This window comes from Chiloscyllium plagiosum, unplaced genomic scaffold, assembly GCF_037043375.1.
Source record: "Chiloscyllium plagiosum isolate Xiang-an unplaced genomic scaffold, Cpla_swu_hap1 HiC_scaffold_1, whole genome shotgun sequence".
NCBI lineage: Eukaryota > Metazoa > Chordata > Chondrichthyes > Orectolobiformes > Hemiscylliidae > Chiloscyllium > Chiloscyllium plagiosum.
The window spans coordinates 51,975,924-51,994,786 of NW_028270139.1; the positions used below are offsets into that span (position 1 = coordinate 51,975,924).

The window sequence follows — 18,863 nt, forward strand, 5'->3', positions numbered from 1 at the left end:
GCAGTGGTGGTCAGTGGACCCCATCCATCTCCCATTGCCAGGCTGCTCAATAGTGCAAGCTGCCAGATAACAAAAAACATCTCTATCATCCTCAGAAGGTTTCCTGGCCAGCTGCTGGAAGTTTTAGGATTCCAGATGGCATCCTGTTAAATCACTGCAATCACCACTGAATCCCACTGTGCTCAGATAATTGACTTTATGTGGTGCGTGAGTGAGCAGTATTGAAATCCTACTGGCTAAGATTCCTCTACAGGGCCCTTCCCTTCTTATCCCAGCACTAGATGCAGAAGTTTCCTTGCTGCAGGCATCGGGCATGGGTACACATGGCAGATCCTGCTGCCTCCATCTTTGAACCCTGGCACTCATGCCTACTCCGGGCAGGCTGCATTAAGTTCCATCAATGTTTAATATTCAATTGGCTTAACATTTACACAGGGTAAAAACAATGACTGCAGATGCTGAAAACCAGATTCTGGATTAGAGTGGTGCTGGAAAAGCACAGCAGTTCAGACAGCATCAAAGAAGCAGGAAAATCGACGTTTCGGGCAAAATGCCTTCATCAGGAACACAGCTTTCCGCCTTCCGCAAAGACCATTCCCTCCATGACTACCTGGTCAGGTCCACGCCCCCCAACAACCCACCCTCCCGTCCTGGCACCTTCCCCTGCCACCACAGGAATTGCAAAACCTGCGTCCACACCTCCTCACTCACCACCATCCAAGGCCCTAAAGGAGCCATCAAAGTTTTAACATTTACACACCATATTCATTCTCTTATTGCAAAGATGGTTTAGGTCATTTGCTCATTAGTACATACACCTTTAAAAGATATTGTGTAGCAAGTATATTTTTCATTTATTACAATTTTTAGAGGTACAAGCCAGTCTTCCATTCTTTTCATGTTTTCCATTCCACATTTTATCAGAGAATTCTGTCATTGTGAATGTGTGGAAAGTTGGGGATATTAAGGCCTCAGGTGGTAATTTTTCTTTGGATTAATTGAACATCAAGCATGGCAAATGACTGATTGCAGCTAATTCTAGGTTGGTCAGAGGAAGGGAAAAATAAGCAGCACCAATCTCTCTCTCCCCGAGCCAGGACTGTATGATTGAGCCTGGTGTGATGTCACAATGAATGTGCATTGCTGTGTAGTTTTCGTCTGGAATCCATGCCAACAGGGACTGTCGCTCTGACTTGTGAGGATATTTTTAGCAAGGTACTCAGCTGCTACAAATCCAATCCATAAGTGATAGCACATTTAACAAAGAGGATGTGGCTTTCAGAGAAATAGTTTCCATGGTGACCACCAATTCCCACTCCCACCGTCACCCCCCCACCCTACTCCCATCACAACCCTCACCTTTCCTTGTCTGACCCCAACCTCGATTTGTCAGAAATTCCCTCAACACTATCAATAGAATTGAGGGAAAGGATATTGAGCTATTATTGATAATCTGTCCTACTTATCTCCATGTGATATACTTAGTTGAAGATTTTTAATGTTCTCATCGAAACAGTGAGATGTTATTTAAAAGCCACATTACGGAAAACAGCTGATGAAAAATCTGTGTCGATAGAAGCTAAAAACAAATCCTATTCTTTAAAGTGCATAATACAAATACATAACAATAATCCCTCCAGGCTGTAGTTTGTGCTCCAGTTCAGAAGGCATAGGACCAAGTCTTTTCTGGATTTAAAGACATAACACCACAATGATAAAACATCAGAATACAGCAAAGATAGTTTGTTTTCTTATCAGAAAGAGTGTAATCTTTCATATTTCTGTACCCAAAATATTGTATCAAAATGATGCTTAAGTTCAGTCAAACAAATTCCAGAGAGCTGGTGTTTCTGAAGAAGAGATTTTCAGAATTAACATATTACAGTGTATTAATCCAGAGCCATCTAACCTGAAATGAGGAGGATTAACCCGAAATGTTAAATGTGCTTCTCTTCTCAGATGTTGCCTGATTTGCTGAATATTTCCAGAACTTTCTATTTTAATTTCAGATTTTCATTGTATTTTACTCTAGCGCTAAATGGGCCAGGAATAATGATCCAGAGACAGGAGATCAAAGCCACAAGGATAACTGTGAAATTTACATTTAGCTAACAAAATAAATCAGAAACAAATTGTTATTATTGGTTATGGTGACCACGGCACTACTTGATCATTATAAAACCCTTTTTATTTACTAATCTCCAATTTGTCATACTTAAGCAAGCCTCACTAGCCTTCTTTTCTTCTTAGGAAGTCCCTTGGGATTTTGATTGACTGGCTTCTACTCCAGTTTGATAGGTTCTGAAATGGCTGATCTGTCCAATGTATGATAGGCAGACATTCCCACATATGACGAAAGTGAGGACTGCAAATGCTGGAGATTAGAGTCAAGATTAGAGTGGTGCTGGAAAATCAACATTTCAGGCAAAAGCCCTCAGTTCTTGGGTTGTTAGATTTTGAGATTTGGGTGCTTCCATGGGGCATGTTCAGAGGAGGTTCATGAGAATGATCCCAAAAATGAATAGCTTAACATACGAGGAAAGTTGAGAACTCTCGGTCTATACTCAATGAAGTTTAGAAGGATGAGGGAGGATCTAATTGAAACTTACAGAATACTGAATGGCCTGGACAGAGTTGATGTTGGGAAGGAGAGACTAGGACCCGACAGTGTACCCTTTGAGTAAAGTGAATGGAGAGAAGAAGAAACTTCTTCAGCCAGAGAATGGTGAATTGATGGAATTCACTGCAACAAAAGGCTATGGAGGCTGGGTTATTGAGTATATTTAAGGAGATACAGGGGAACCTCGATTATCCGGCATTCGATTATCCAAATTTTGGATTATCAGGCAAGATTGCAAGATCCTGATGCTTGGCTAAACTATGTTATTCAACATTCGATTATCCGGCATCCGATTAACCGAACAAAATGCGCCCCACCTGTGTCCTTTGGATAATTGAGGATAATTGATAATTTGTAGATAGTTTCTTGATTGTCAAGGGGATCAAGGGTTGTGAGGACAAAGCGGGAGAATGGGGTTGAGAAGCCTATCAGCCATGATTGAGTGGCAGAGGAGACTCAATGGGCTGAATGGCCTAATTTCTGCTCCTGTATCTTATGGTCTTAAAACTCCCACCACCTAGAAGGACAAGGGCAATAGATACATAGAAAAATACCACCTGCAAGTTACTCCCCAAGCCACTCATCACCCTTGGAAATAGATTGCAGTTCCTTCACTTTTGCTGGGTCAAAAGGGCATTGTGAGTCTATCTACAGGACATAGACTGCAGCAGTTCAAAGTGGCAGCTCAAGGGATACAGGAGATGGGTAACATATCCTGGCCCAGCCAGCAATATCCCTCGTCCATGAATGCATTTTTTAAAAAGGCAACCTCATGACAAAGTTCTATGGATGGCAGTTGATATTGCAGGCCTGAAGAATTCTCTCTCAGTGATCTAAAGACAACAGAGAATGGAAATTTCTGGCTGTTTCAGATGAAATCTAGCTTCTATCGTGAAGAAGTATAATCTTGCAGGCAAAGCAAATAAGCTCCTTATCTGCACCTAAGATGAATTTGTTGGCAAGTTCCTCCCATCCATTGAGTGAGAGATCGATTCCCTCTAATCTTCATACCTCAGACAGGTTTGCTTTCCAATCCTTGCAGATTAATAAAGTATCTGCTCTCATTCCAGCCAGCTTCATTCATAAGATGACAGCACTGATGTATTCTATTGTCCCCACAATGTATTAGAGGCGATGTAATTGGCACACAATGGGCGAATGTTTAATAGTCCCTCACCATTCCAGTACAATCATACGCCTGAATGACTTTATTTAAAATTCCATCCTCATCGGGCTGGCAAGTCTAGCAGCTATTGTCATTTTAAATCTTTTTCTTTGAAATGGTGAGAGGTACTCAATTAGCACCAGGGAAATCCATTTACATGTTAAGTAGCTTCCCAGGGACATGTTGTCATATCAATCCCTGTCTGTCTAGAAACTGTATAATAAGTCACCTGACTCCCCTGGAGTTCATTTTGTGTAGGGACAGTGCCCATATTCGAAATTGTTATTTTAAAAGTAGTGGCCATCTCCCAAAAAGCTTTCATTTTCATACAGCATGTCTGTAACAGAAAGGATTTGGAGGTGCTGGTGTTGGACTGGGGTGTACAAAGTTAAAAATCAACTAGCAGAAAGTGAGGACTGCAGATGCTGGAGATCAGAGCTGAAAAATGTGTTGCTGGAAAAGCGCAGCAGGTCAGGCAGCATCAAAGGAACAGGAGAATCGATGTTTCGAGCATAAGCCCTTCTTCAGGAATAAATTCAGAATTCCTGAAGAAGGGCTTATGCCCGAAACATCGATTCTCCTGCTCCTTTGATGCTGCCTGACCTGCTGCGCTTTTCCAGCAACACATTTTTCAGCTCAAAGTTAAAAATCATACAACACCAGGCGATAGTCCAACAGGTTTATTTGGAAGCACTAGCTTTTGGAGCGCTGCTCCTTCATCAGATGATTGTGAGTGGCACTCTGAAAGCTAGTGCTTCCAAATAAACCTGTTGGACTATATCCTGGTGTTGTGTGATTTTTAACTTTGTAACAGTAAGAACAACCTGTGATAGTCCTGGTGAAGTCTAAGACTCTAAGTCTTTTCTCTATTGTTCTGGGTCTGGTGTCACATGTAGTCCAGACCAGGTAAGGATGGCAGTTTCCTTCCATAAAGGGCATTAGTGAACCAGATAGCTTCTACTGACAATTGACAATGGTTACATGGTCATCACTAGACTCTTAATTCCACACTTTCTTTTAAACTGAATTCAAATTCTACCAACCATCATTGTGGGACTCGAACGTGGGTCCCCTGAACATTATCTCTGGCCTGCTAAAGTAAAGACCCAGGTAATGCTACTAGGCATCACCTCCCATCCAATTGTATGCAAATACAATCTGTAGTTCAGGGCATAAACTTCATGCTGCAGTTACTATCAAGACAGAAGATCTGTCCTAGTGCACAGGAGAACATAGGAGAGAATGCCAGGACAAACATCAAACAGAACTGAAACAGAAATGTCATAAGGCACAATCACTGGAAGCAACATATGATCAAAGGACCAAATGGATCAGACCTAAGCTCTGCAGTGTTGCCACATTCAGATTTGAACGATGGACAACAACTAAACAAATAAGACGAGGAAGAGCCTCCTTGAATATCCTCATTCTTAATGATGATGGAGCCCAACATGTCTGTACAAAAAAGACAAAGTATTTGTAACCACCTTCAGTCAAGTGGCTCCACCTGAGGAACACACCAATATAGATGTCGATCTTCAGATGAATCAACTCACTGCACAAGATGTAGAAAAGTTGTAGCATACCAAAAAAAGGCTATGGGCCTCAACAATATTGCAGCCATGGTGTTGACAACTTGTGCTCTAGAGTTTAGATCAGAGTGGTGCTGGAAAAGCACAGCAGTTCAGGCAGCATCTGAGGAGAAGGAAAATCGACATATCGGGGAAAAGCCCTTCATCAGGAATAGAGGCAGGAAGCCTCCAGGATGGAGAGATAAATGGGGTGCGGGGGGTGGGGGGGGGGGCTAGGGGAGAATGTAACAAAGAGTACAATAGATGAATGGGGTTGGGGGGGTGGAGGTGATAGGTCAGAGAAAAGGGTGGGAGAAGGTAGCAAAGAGTACAATAGGTGAATGGGGTTGGGGGGGTGGAGGTGATAGGTCAGAGAGAAGGGTGGGAGAAGGTAGCAAAGAGTACAATAGGTGAATGGGGGCGGAGATGGAGGTGATAGGTCAGAGAGGAGGGTGGAAGAAGGTAGCAAAAGGTACAATAGGTGAATGGGGGTGGGGATGGAGGTGATAGGTCAGAGAGGAGGGTGGAGCAGATAGGTGGAAAGGGAGGTTAGCAGGTAGGACAGGTCATGAGGACATTGCTGGGTTCTGACCCAAGCACCAGTTGAGACCCTTGAATGGTCAAATGATGAATGTTTGAGGGCATTGTTTCTGGTCAAACTGTGGATCACTTGAACTGTGCCAGTGATTTGTCATCTCAGAAGCATGGGGGGGAGTCAACTGTTCTCTAATGTTGGGTACCCAGTGCCCTCAATAAATCTGACCACTGCTCCTGTGTCTGTATGTGCAGACAATGAAATTGCTAATTGCTGATAGCATGAGGGCCCTCTCCTGCTTAGGGCTGAGCAGTTACCTTGACTCCAGCAATCCCCCAAGGGACTGCAACCTAATCTGATTCTTCCTTGACAATCTGTGGAGACATAATCATGAAGTGCTCACCAGCCGGTGCTGCTGACACTAAGCTAGATGACACTAAGCTAGGTAACATACCAGCGGAGGTGCTAATATCTGAGCTGGTGGAGGGTACAGGAGACAGGCCTTCCAGTGCTTCCTCTAAGCTATCCATTCTCTGTCCCTCAGAGGTGGAGGACAGCCTGTGTTGTGGGGCAGACATTTTGATAGTGGTCACCACCATGGGCATTCTGCTAGAGTCTGCAGGAGACAAATGAGGGAAAGCTTTTCTAACCAAAGTTTAGCAATGATGGCATATTGATATTAAATTCACAATAGAGTTGTGGGAAAGTACAGCAACAGTGGATAGTGCACTTCACTTGGTTGCTGGGACATGGAGGTTTCCACATCCCTATAGGACTGTCCTGGTCTCCAGCTGCCAGGGCCAAGATCATCTCATGGAAGCTCATAAGATGAATATCTGACACTCCTCAATTCATCTTGGCTCTTCGATCATTGATCTTCTCCCTGAACTGCAGGCACCATTCCTTCAAATGACACCTGCTGTCATGCTGATCTCTCAGATAGACATTCACGTCAGCAGCTTCCGGAAGCAGAAGCTATGAGGAAATTGGAGAAAGCTGTGAGGCAATGAGTAAAGGCAAATTCAAGGGAATGTTGATTGCAGAGTGTTGATTCACCGAACCATGGACATTGCATTGACCCAAATAGCAACCTCTGATCAAGGTCTGGTAGTGTAGCCTCTTCTGGGTCCTGAAGGAAGAGGATACCCCTTCTCTGCACCACCCCATTCACAAGGATTTCCAGATGGCTCCCCGAAGGGTACCAATGTCTCCTCATCTGCCATGTCTGGGGCAAACTTGTTTATCCATGCAGAGCAGCGCAGGACTGAAAGTGCTTGACTAAGTATGCAATGTCCTTCTAAATATGGCACTGGTACCAAGGATGCTGGTAAATCTGGGGATATGCAAGCAGTGGTGAGTACCTCCAGCAACAGCAAGTATAAGAATCTGGTCAGCCTCAGATGAGAAGAGTGCCATAGGAGCATGGGGTATTAAATGTGATGAGTTTGGGTGATCATACAAGAAAACAAGCTAGACCTCACACAGAGAAAGTTTCCAAGAAACTCTATGAAAATAATCAAAATAAATGGCAGCATGGCAGCACGGTGTCTCAGTGGTTAGCACGACTGCCTCACAGTGCCAGGGACCCATGTTCAATTCCCGCCTCAGGCAACTGTCTGTATGGAGTTTGCACATTCTCCCCGTGTCTGTGTGGGTTTCCTCCAGGTGCTCTGGTTTCCTCCCACAGTCTAAAGATGTGCAGGTTAGGTGAATTAGCCATGCTAAATTGCCCATAGTGTTAGATGCATTAGTCAGGGGTGAATGTAGGGGAATGGGTCTGGGTGGGTTGCTCTTTGGAGGGTTGGTGTGGACTTGTAGGGCCGAAGGGCCTGATTCCACACTATATGTAATCTAATCTAATCATGAAGTTTTAAGTCCCGATTTCTGGCTTTGAACCTCAGAGTGAAGTTAAAATAAAGTTATGGTTCTCCATAAATTTAATTCTGGAAGGCAGGTACAATGAAAACGTAACCACAGTTTACCAGATTTCAAACGGAAGATCATGGAGCAATCATTTATCCCTTTCACTAGCAGATATTTCTGCTCCTATTTTTCAGGCTCAAACGAAGCTGTATTTATACAGCGTCATTCGCAATCATACCATTTTGCAAAACTCTTTATAGCCAATGAAATGTGATGGAAGTATAGTCACAATTGTAATGTGGGAAACAAAAACATTACAGCATCCGCAGCTCTTTCGGTTTGTATGCTGTCATTGAGGATATGCGGTAGCTAGTTTTGTGTGCACCAAGTTCCCTCAAACAGCAACTTGATAATAATCTGACAGTCTATTTTTAAGATGTTGATGGAGGGATGAATATTGAGAACTGAACACTGGAGTTAAGGCTCCTGTTCTTATTTTTAAATGGTGCCATGGGATCTTACATCCACCAGATAAGTTGGGACCCACCTTAACTCAATATCTTATTGAAAAATTGCATATCCAACAGTGAAGTACTGAAGTGTCGGGTTGCATTTCTGTGCTGAAAAATCCAATGTATTTACATCCACAAATTTCCCAAAGTCTACCACCTGTGAAATAACATTTCTAACCGAGCATGTAGGATCCAAAGGATACAGGGTTCTGTAGATTATGTTTTGTTTAAAGTATGACAGTCTTAAAAGAAAACAAAATAGCAAAAGGAAAATAAATTCTGTGAATACTGGAACACAAAAAAAAATTGCTATGTTTGACATTTCTGTGTATGTTTTTGCATCTCGTATCACGGAGTCTTTCTCACTTTCAGTTTAAATGTCACATATGTCCTCATCACAAAACATGACCCCCAGTAATTCCTGTTGGCAGCACCTCAACAGCAGTAGAACACTTTATTAGGGGACTATATCACACTACAGATTTTCCAAATTGAGATCTATTTTGGAATGCTTTATTATGCTGCACCTTCAATACATTTTATTGGTTTAATTAATGACCTGTTGGCGTGTGATTCATTCAATTTCACACTAAATGTACATGACATTTTTAAAAAATGGGCAGTCCTTTTGCACAATGTATAAAAGTCTTGAAAGAACACTAAGGGATAATAATGACTGGGACACCAGAGAATTGCTTATATGCGTAGAAATAAATGAAGGAGTTGCATTTATAGTGAGTCACTGTCTATGTCAGAATATCTCAAAAGCTCTCCAGGTCACAATTGTAAAGTAGGAAAAATATTCAACTACGTTAGATATAGCAAGACCCTGCAACTGAGGATGATATAGAAACAGAGCTGATAGGAGCAGGAATAGGCCATTTGGCCTTCCTTGCTGGCTCCACCATTCATTATGATTATGACCCATCAAACAACTCAATAGCCTGTTCTTGCTTTCCCCCCATATCCAATGATTCTTATTGCCCTACAAGCTATAATCAACTGCTTCTTGAAGTCATACAATGTTTTATCCTCAACTGAAGTAAATAAATTTCTCCTTATCTCAAATCTAAATGGTTTACCATACACCCTTAGATTGATACTATGATATAACACCAGATATTCTGTTTTATAGTGTCAGTTGAGGAATAACCAAGAAAAGGTCAAGAAAAAACTTTTGTTCAAGTTCAAATCAATGTTTATCATTCACCTCAAAAGTCCTAGGTTTAATATGTTATCCAAAGCACAGCAGTTCGATTAGCATTCTCTCAACAATGCATTGAAACATCAGCCCAGATTAAGCACTCATATCTGGAGTGAGACATGAACCAATTACCTTCTGACACTGAGGCAACTACAGATAGAATTGAAAAGTAGAAAACTTTGCTAAACCCATATGGAGTTTGGGTTGATCACATTTAGAAAACTGCATGAAGTTTTGGATATCAGATTATAAAAAAAAGGAGATATAAAAGCACTGGAGAGGGTATTGCAAAGAAGGATAATACCGCTAATATATAGATTTACGTATCAGGAAACGATTGACTGATTATATCTCTTTTCTTTTGAATTAATAAAGCTGAGAGTTATGCATTTTGATGGGATCAATATGAAAAGTGTGTTCCTGTGGGTGGGGAAACAGCATAACTAGATGCCGTCAATATGAGATGGTCACCAAGAAATCCAAAACAAAAGAGAGAAGTGTTAGAATCACCGAGGAGACAAAATAACTATTAAAAAGATACTTGAACTTGAACAGTGACGAAGTTTAAAAAATTAGGTGACGATATTTCTGTTTATTATTATTTTTACTGTAACAAACAAAGTAAACAAAGAAAATGACAGATGACCACAAATTACACATATAGATAGCAACATACTCTCTACAGGATTGCAACCTTTACAGAAGCCAGTCCACCATCACTCCCAACTTCCAATGGATTCACATCTCATCAATTTGCTGAGTCAAAATAGAAAGGTGCTTCCCTCAGTTTTCCAAAAATCCCAGTGGTAAATAACAGTAGTAAGGTCTACTCTGGTGATTTCTCTTCCTGGCGTTACCAGGGAAAATCTTCCACTAACTGCAGATTGTCATGGAATACATCTCTCCAAAAGGCTGTACTTCCTCCTACATTCAGCCTGGCAGCTCAGAGGACTTGCAACTGTTCCTTTCTGCTAACGACACCAATTGCAGCCTCTTGATTTAGTAAGACATCTTTCTTTCTGTCCAAAAACTTGGAGACAGTAGCTTATTGCATCTAGGTCCCTGCAAGTCTCAACCTGGCCTCTCTGTCCTCATGGTAACCAAACCACTCAGGCTTGTTTCCAGATAAGAGCTTATGCTCAGAACGTCGACTCTCCTACTCCTCGGATGCTGCCTGACTGGCTGTGCTTTTCCACACCACACTCTTCCACTCAGGCTTGTTGCAAGGAGAATTCAAAACAGATTCCTCCAAAATTAGTTTGAATTAGAGACAGTCGCAAAACATGTATACCTTATAAAATCTTACATTCATAAAAGAAGAAACTTTACAAAAGAGATGACAGCATAGAACGTATGACTAGAATAAATAGTACAGGTACATTTAAGAAAAAACAAGAAAAGTATATGTGGGAGAAGGGAATAGACGTTTACAATTGTGCATTTAGATCAGGGCAGATAAAAGGAGGCTAAAGTGAAGAATGGATATTTTGAGATGAAGGGGCTGATTCTGTGCCATATACCTAATGTAAGCTTTTTAAATATATAATTTTATTCTTTACATTTTTTACAATTCAGTTTCAATTGCCTTGTTTGCACAGCATTAATATATTTGAACAATTTGCCTGAGTTACCAAATCCAAGTGATTGAAATGGCTTTTATGAGGCAGCATATTGGCTACGACTTTTTTTTTAACCCTTTTTCTCTTTCATTGTGACTATAGAAATCTTTTAGTGTGGGATTTTCAGAGTTTCAGGTGTGTTACAATGAGGGTATCATTTCTGAATGGGATGGCAGTAAAAATGAGAAAGTGAAAGCTCAATTCTTGGAACACCCTTGAATGATACTCCAACAGATTTATTGGTGATTCAGAATAAATCAATCATTCAACATAATTATATTCACACATAGTTAACTCTATCTGGAAGAACACTAACATCATTAATACTACAATAAATGATTTGGTTTAAAGACTTTAGAATGTATGCAGTGTGCAAAATTATGAAGATTAACTAATTATTTTAAAACTATAAATTATAAATCAGGCCATTGCCATGTGCAAATATTATCTAAAATGTAGATTAAGTGCCCCAGTATATTCTTACCTCAGAGAAGCCAAATTGTTCAATCCGAGTTATATCTAATAAAAGTGAGACATGCACAATCCAAATCATGTTAGTGTAATTATTAGGTTAAAAAGAAATAGCAGTTAGAAAATATGCACGCAGCCTAAGGTTTGCCAGAGCCATTAACAATATGTATTCCTTCTTTACTCAAAATTATTAATTAGTTTCATCATTAATCATGACACTCAAGTTCCAAATTTGTTAACTAATTATTATTTATGAGTTGTCATTCCAAATTACAGAGTGATGGGTTTTAAGTAATTACAAAGTGCTTGAGACATTCTTTCTTGATTAAAATCATTCCCTTGAATAAACTTATTGGAGATGAAAATGAAAAATAAAATTGAGTGTAAAACAGACTGCTGATCTCACTAGCATTCATTTTGTACAACTCAAAATTAATTTCAATTCCATTGCTTTACTTTAATGTTCAATAATATCACAACTTGGGGCATTCCTAATGTTCCACCTGTCCAAAATGGCATAGAGTCAACATAAGTTGCACTAGCTTAGGTTAATTTCAAATTTGTGTATGCAATCACTTTAACTAATCTCCTCTTTAACAAACGAAATAAGTAAAGATCCTAAGAATATACTTGTGTTTCCATGTACCCTGTACTGATTGCTATCATTTAGATTTTATTTTCGTGATTTGTTTTGTTTGATTTGTGTTCTTTAAGTGTTAGTAAACTTGAGATGTACACCTTACACATATCTGAATAAGGCAAAAGTGAGGACTGCAGATGCTGGAAACCAGAGTTTAGATCAGAGTGGTGCTGGAAAAGCACAGCAGGTCAGGCAGCATCCGAGGAGCAGGAAAACCAATGTTTCGGCAAAAGCCTATTCCTAATGGGACTAGATTAGGTTAGGATATCTGGTCAGCGTGGACGAGTTGGACTGAAGGGTCTGTTTCTGTACTGTACATCTCTGTGGTTCCATGACTACCTAATACAGGTAGAGGCAATTCTTGTGAATGAGCTGCTGCATAATTGCCAACAAAGCAAAGCAACATAAGCTATTGAACAGCTTTTAAATCAAGAACTGATTGCTCGAGATCAGTCTCAGTTATAAATGTATGACATGTAAGAACAAGTAATCAAATCAACTTTATCACTTAGGTTATTAAATGTAAAATAAATGTAAATACAAGCTCATTAACTGTGAACAAACAAAATTCCTGATATATTTCCACATTTGTTCTATTTTACCCAGTTGAATTTTCAACAGAGCTATGAGACCAGCACATTGTGCTCTCTGTCAGGATATCAGCCCCTTTCCCCTTTAGGACTGCAGAATTTGCACTGAATTGTTTAATTTTTTATTTCAATTTGTGCTCCCTCCTGGTACTTTTACCTCCCCGTTAAGGTACGCTTCCATCTGAATATTTTGGTTGAGTTTTTGAAGTTGCATAATCCTTCCATGTCACCACGACCTCACCTTTCCAACCACAAGTAATGGGCTGCATTTGTTGAGAACTAGCAGTCAACATTTGACGAGAGGTGGCACTTGCTAATTAATGAAAAATTAGTCCTAAAATCAAAATTGTTTCATGCCTTCACTAATGTTATTGTGTAGTACCTTCATCTACAACTTGCCTGTTGTACCTTGCATATGTTTTTTTAGTTGCATTAAACATTATTTATTGTTGGATAAAAGTTATCAATACAGATCTGATGCACAATCTCACAACTAATAAATCTGCATGACTAAGGTTCCCTCTTTTAATGTCTTTACACTCTTGTAGGTGTGACCTTGGGTTTCGATAAATACAAGAATCACCTTTTTCCTCTCAAGGCCAATTGCTTGCAAATAGCTGCAAAGTAATTTGTGCCATCAAATACACCTCTTAAACAAATGTTTCCTAAAAGCCTTCACATCAGTGCTCTGAAATAAATTTTCCACAGGATGACTGAGCTCTGCAGTTCAAAGCCTTTCCTTAATAGACATATGCACATTTGATGTGGACATACATGCAAGCTGATTTTGAAAACTGCTGACTGACATCTAACATTTTTAAATGGCATTTATTTACAATGGCTGAAAAATAGGACTTAAGCAGAATCTAGCTAAATTAAAGTCTAATATTTTATAATTTACTGTCACAATGTTTTCATTATTTTGATTGCATTAGTATAAGGCCATAAGAAATTGGCATAGAATTGGCCATTTGGCCCCTTGAGCCTGCTGTCATTCAATAGGATCATGGCTGCTCTAACATTTCTCATCTCTATTTTCCTGCCCATTCTCCATAATCCTTGATTCCCTGCTGATCCAGAATCTGTATGTCTGTCTGTCTATCCATCTCAGCCTTAAATATGGCTGTTCTCACAGCTCTCTGTGACAAGGAATTCCAAAGACTCTCAACCCTCAGAGAATAAATTCCTCCTCTTTTCAGTCTTGAGTTAGCACCCCTTTATTCTGAGACTATGCTCTTTGGTTCTAAACTCTCCCACGAAGGGAAATATCCTGTCAGTATTTACCTTGTCAAGCCCCTTAAGAATCCTATATGGTTCAATGAGATCACCTCTCTTTTTTTTCAAACTTCTAACCTGTTCAAGATTTGCTCATAAGACAACCCTTCTTTATCAGGGATCATCATCCTAATGAATTTTATGGTATGATGAAATATTTAAGGCTATTACGATGATACACGTCCAGAAACCCTAGTCACTCTCCTCTACATCAAAGACATCTCAGAAATGGCTGCCAGACTACTCAGACCATGGCATCATGGTAGCCCACAAAACCCACTAATACACTAAAACAGCAGCTAATGAACTTGAAAGACCCTGTACAGACAACAAGCAAAACTAATGTCATTTACAAAATACCGTGCAAGGACAGTAACAAACACTACATTGGACAAACAGGCAGAAAACTATCCACCAGGATACATGAACACCAACTAGCTACAAAAAGACATGACCCTCTCTCACTAGTATCCTCACATATGGAAAAGGAAGGATAATACTTCAACTGGGACAACACATCCATCCTAGGACAAGCCAAACAAAGACATACATGAGAATTCCGAGAAGCTATGGCATTCCAACCGGAACTATATCAACAAACACATCGAGTTAGACCCCATCTACCACCCCCTGAGAAAAGGAACAGGAAGTGGCTTCACCACAGGAAATAATGTCACCATAGGAAATGACATCACCAACCCAAAGAAACCCAAACATATAAACAGAAAGCAGGAATTTTCAGCAGTGCTTCACCTGAGGCCCACTGAAGATGTTACCTAATAGGGTGATGAAACATCTGGAAATGAACCTTCCAGCTCAGCGAGCAAACCTACATCCATTTTTTTCATTTTTTTCATCAAGTTTAATTACACAGTATGGCATTATTTTTATGAAGATTATTGATGCAGCCCAGCAAATTTTAAACATTTGATTTAATTACGGAAAGCTCATTGTCTGTTTGGTTTTGCTCTGCAGTAAAACATGTATAGTTCTTGTTTCATAAGTGGATGTTCTTAGCCACAGGAACAAGGACAATATTTCAACTCTAAGTTAATACAAAGATATTTTTGACATCTAATAACAACAAATAATTTGAGGATAGATTGAAAATATCAAATGTCAACTAAGCGTTGACGTATAGCAAATTACTAAATGCTGTTAAAACAAAAGCCGAATAAATCTCTTCAATGGAACTGTAATCCACATGTATAGAAATAAATGCTTTGCTTTTATTACTTACGTATTTCTATTGAAAAGCACAGAGTGGTATGCTGCTTTGCGACAGTATTTTAGCAGTTGTAAAACTGCAAGCATCACTAGCATTACCAAAGGACATGCAGTTGCTTTGTTTTGTATGTTTGCCTATTTCAAGAATGAAATAGTAACTAATAACTTGGAATTATAGTTTCAACTATTGAAACAAGTTAGCATGAGTAAAATTAGAATTACTTCCAAGTTACATAACAATTCAAATAAAACAAGGGGAGATTTTAAAGCAGACCAATGAACAGAGAAGGGGCAGGTTCTTGGAGATAGGTTAAAAACCTTTACTTATTACAAGACAGTCAGGAGTCTTGTTACAGACATTAACCCTTAATTCCACATTGCTCCTCTAGAGAACATTCAAACTGTAACCTCACTTCACATCTGTGGATGGAGTTGAGATTGAGGCAGGTTGGGGCAGAGAGTAGATTGTCAGTTATCATACTTGGAGTTCCTGTATGTCTGTCAGGTTGGTGATTGTGGTGCTGACAGTAACTGATCACAAGAGGTTGGGTAATATTGTGGTGTGACTTGATTACAGGACAGGAAGCAGTTTAATTTTAGATGTTGGAGAAAATATTCCTGTTTGTCCTGGTTCATAAGCCATGCTAGAAAGGCACCAATCTTTTCTTAACAGCTACCCTGGCTTGCTGCTTGTATTGTATTTCCACTCGCATAATGTATTCAGTTCAAAATTCTTGTTTTATTTTCAGATCCTTTAGTAACCACATCATTCAGCATCTGCAGCCTACATGGCTCCTCTAGCTCTTGCCTTCATTACATTCCTTCCCACACTTTCACTTTACCATCATTGCAGACCTTCAGAACTCTAGGCCGTGCATTTTGGAATTAGCAAGTGTCAAAATGACGCTGTTATTCTACTTTACACCAGGTTTACAGGTTAGGTTATAATTTAAAGGTGGTATATCTTCATTATATACCAGGGATATGTTTGGTTTTAATCAGCTTTTACTTATCAAAACAAAATCTAACGCAAGGAAAAGTTAACTTTCACCACCTTAACTCGATAAGTATGCAAAATGGTAGAAGACAACAACATTTCTGTGGAAAAATCTCAGCCCATGAACAAAAGAAAATTGCTGACATTATGAAGAAACACATCTTCTTGTCTGACCTTGACTTAATACAGTGAGCTATCATTGGCACAAGGGCAGTAATATGTTAAACACTCCTTATTGCATGAATGAAAGACATTTACAGATTAGCACATTGCAATTAATGTAAAATTGCATTGTTGTAATAAATTGAAGCAATTAGCAGCAGCAGCAATCTTTTCCCCGCACAATGTTGAGACTGTGGTTGTAATACCATTATCTGATGTGCTGTACGTCAACCATACCTTTGCAAAATATAAACAGCCTGAACTGAGATAAGTATAATTCTACTGAAAATCTGTCACTACTATCTCATTTATTACAAATTGAGGCAAATTTTAAAGAGACTTCAGCTAATTAAGAAACAAAATGTCACAATAGCCAAGATAGTCAGATCACGAATGAATGAACAGCTTAGCATTTTCTATTTTGCATTTGAGAAGTTCAGTCACAAAGACAAATACAATTGATTAAACAAGAAGGTGATATAAACTCTGCAATAAATCATACTTTAAGCCGACAGCAATGCTACTTCTGTTAACTTTTATGTGTTTCACTGAAAATATTGAGATATTTTATAAGTTCTAATAATAGCTTTTCCTTTGAGAAATATATTGTGTGATAATGTTTCTGACATAGCTATTTATACCTCGTTACATCCAGTTTCTAGAAAAGAGCCAGTTTATGCCAACATTTATGTGCCAGGTAAGCTTCCTGCCACCTCCTTTTACCTATCCTTATTAAAATATCTATAATGTTCCTTTCTGGACCATTTTCCTTCCTGTTGTTACTCTTATTTTTTTAAACGATTGAAATTCCCATGTCAGTATTTTTAGTAGGTTTTCTTTATGCAAACTCATGACTATAATTTTGAAATTTGGTACGTGGGCTGCATGACATCCAACAATGATTTTTGTCAGTGATTTTTTTTTATTCATTCGTGGAATTTGGGCATCAGTACGAAGACCAGCATTTGTTGTTGATTCCTAATTGTCTGAGAAAGCAATGCCCCCCTCACCCCCTTCTTTAACAAATTGAAATACATGTCAGATACAGCCACTGTTGTCAGCCTGCAATCACCCATAGACTAAACCAATTACCATAGTTTTGCCATCAAAGTGGGAGTGTCAAATTGGGACAGCTCCCAAATGGGCAGCCCTCCCTTCTTCGAATGGGTTTCGACTCTGCATGTATTTTGGAGGACTGAGAGGCAGGATGGAGTCACATCCCTACCCCTGGAGGCAGTTCAGAGATGGCCACAGAGGCAGGCAAATGCCAAGGCAAGCTGGTTACAAGATCTGCCTTGGTTTCTGAGAATTTAACGATATTGTGTTAAAAACTGCAAAACTCTCTAGACTCAAATGTCTGCATTTCCAGACACTGGGTCCTTTCTATAGTCATTCATTCAATATCCAGGGACACTATTGGAGAAGATTCTGATGGAACAAATTAATCTGCGCTTGGAAAGGAAAAGTTTAATCAAAGCATGTCTTTGTTAAGGTGAGGTCATACCTAGCACATTTGAGGTGGTGACCTGGTATGTAGATGAGGGTAATGCAGTTGATGTAGTTTATGTGGATTTTAGAAAAACCTTTGACAAGGTTCCATGTGAGAGACTGATAAAGAAGGTAAAAGCATATGGGACCATGATAACTTGGCAAGTTTGATCCAAAACTGGTCTAGTGATAGGAGGCATCAGGTGGTGGTAGAAGGCTATTTATCTGACTGAAGGCTGATGTCCAATGGGGATATAGATGGATCAGTCAGATAGGCAGAATAGTCACAGATGGAATTTAACACTGATATGGCAATGCACATTGGAATAAGTAACAAGACAAGGGACTCAATGAATGGCAGGACATTAGGGAGTTCAGAGGAACCTTGTCCACAGATCCTCTCAGGCAGCAGGACAGATTAGTAGGATGGTTAAGAAAGCACATGGTACACTGGCATTTATTAGTTGTGGCATAGATTATATGAGTAGGGTGGTTATGTTGAAGCTGTAAAGGACTTCGTTTAGACCATAGCTACAGTACTGTGTGCAGTTCTGGTCATCACACCATAAGGAAGATGTGATTGTATTGGAGGGAGTGCAGAGAGGATTTACCAGGCTGCAATGGAGAATTTTAATGAAGACAAGAGACTAGATTAGGGTTCAGGTAGTTTTCCTTAGAGTAGAGAAGGTTAAGGTTGGTGCGAGGGTAGCGGGCATACCTGATTGAAGGACATGGACAGGGTGGATAGGAAGCAGCTCTTCCCCTTTCGTTGAAAGGTCAATAATAAGGCAGCATGACTTTAAGGTGTAAGGCAGTGAAAGGAAACTAGTCTAAATCGACACTCTGCCCACAGGCAGGAATTCTACGTGGGATGTGAGAAAGGTTTATTTGTCATTCAGAGGGTGTTGGGCATCTGGAATTTAT

General features: G+C 39.7%; 1 protein-coding gene across 5 annotated transcripts in view; it reads right to left on the reverse strand.

The window, feature by feature from the left end:
* The window catches only part of kcnip4a (potassium voltage-gated channel interacting protein 4a), a 1,154,042-nt gene that overhangs the window by 408,589 nt on the left and 726,590 nt on the right, over positions 1–18,863 (reverse strand). The gene's annotated exons all lie outside the window — the stretch shown is intronic.